General features: G+C 37.1%; 1 long non-coding RNA gene across 1 annotated transcript; it reads left to right on the forward strand.

Moving 5' to 3' along the window:
* Positions 1-243: 243 nt before the first annotated feature.
* Positions 244-1,391, forward strand: LOC148780450 (uncharacterized). Its single transcript, XR_016040723.1, has 2 exons — positions 244-389; positions 953-1,391. It is a non-coding gene; the product is annotated as an uncharacterized LOC148780450 (long non-coding RNA).
* The last annotated feature ends 254 nt before the right edge of the window (positions 1,392-1,645 follow it).

The following is a 1,645-nucleotide window of genomic DNA, read 5'->3' on the forward strand; positions in this document are numbered from 1 at the left end:
CATCATAACAAATGAAGTAAGGTCCTTGAGATAAGATTATACCTAAGAATGAATTTTCAAAAAAATAAAAATTCGGAAGGGTTTTCTATGCATATTACAGTGAGATCCAAGGTATATAATAATAATGTGTATACAAAAATAAAATTTATAATTTTTTGTTGTTTTTTTATTGTCATTGTAAATTTGTGTAGGGATAATGTGGTCTATATTATTCATATATAAACCCTTTTAGGGTTTCATTCCTTGTTAATGAGAATTGATCAAGACAGTTTCTCTCTCTAGACTGTTCTTGAGCTTGGCATTTTCTCTAAATCTAACATGGTATCTGAGCACCAAAGATCCAATCATCTCTTCTCTGTTGCTGCTCATAAATTGCTTTTCTTATGAAGGTCAGTAATCCATTTTCGTTTACTTTGCCTAATCATCCACGATTGGAGCATTGATCTCTCACATTTTCATATGCAAAATTTTCGTTGCAAATTTGCAACTCTTTTGGTTCATCTACATATTTGCAACTCTTTCATGTTCTTAACTCTTTGAAACCCTTTGCTGCTAATTTGCAGCCCTCTCATTGCAAACTTCATTGCAAATAGTTGCGTATGCAATTTTTTATTAGGCAAAGAGAGAGAGAGAGAGATTGACCTCCAACAATGGCGTTTTCTGTTGGACCTTTTGACCAATTGCTTTAAAGAGAGAGGTTTGCCTGAACTCGTTCTAGGGCATTTTTGGGGCACTTTTTATGGAGAGTTGTATGAGTTGCCTTGCTGTGTATTTGATGCTGGTTCATTGAGATTGTTGAAGATAACCAATAGCAGGCTCGAGGTTCCATTTAGCTTTAATGGCTTTCCCCATATAGAAACTGTTGATTTGAAAAAAACGGTGATCTTGGTATATGGAATGAAGACACAACAAGGGGACCCATCAATTTAATATTATTTTAATACTCTTTCAGGTATATGGAATGAGATGGACTCGATGGAGATAGAGCCACCCACTGAAGCTGTTACTAAAGCACAAAATCAGTTTTGCTTATTTCACTTTTTATGGGATTGCGATCGGAGTTTGAAAGCATGAGAGCATCAATCCTTCATTCTACTCCCACTCCACCATTAGATGATTACCTCTTAGATCTCCTAGCTGAAGAAACTCGCTTAAGCTCTCTCGGGGTTTGCAAATCAACATTACAAGATGTCACTGATGTAGCCTTAGCCACGTCCAATTTCCCTAACAAATATACTAATTATATCCAAGTGCAATGTTACATATGCAAACAAAGAGGCCACATGGCCGATCGGTGCAAGAAGTGCACGTTTTGTAATTATTGTAAGAAGCTCAGACATGTAATAAATTATTGTCAAAAACGACCTTAGGCACGTGGCAAGCCTCATGTACCTAATCAGACTCAATGGACTGCAATCGCCTCCATTCTTAGTTCACCCAGCATGGAGGATGCCACTTCCAGTCACTCTCATTCTGCCTCCACATCTGTTACCACTGTATCCATGCCAGATCTTCATTTCATTTACTCAACTACACTCCCATAACTTGCTCAGGTTTTGGCTGCCATGGGTTTTTCAAGTAATTCAAATTCTTTATCAAATACTTGGATCATAGACTTAGGGGCATCAAATCATTTAACAAGGCA

Source organism: Amborella trichopoda, chromosome 9 (assembly GCF_054954075.1).
Source record: "Amborella trichopoda isolate Santa Cruz 75 chromosome 9, AtrichopodaSantaCruz75HAP2 v2.0, whole genome shotgun sequence".
Taxonomy (NCBI): domain Eukaryota; kingdom Viridiplantae; phylum Streptophyta; class Magnoliopsida; order Amborellales; family Amborellaceae; genus Amborella; species Amborella trichopoda.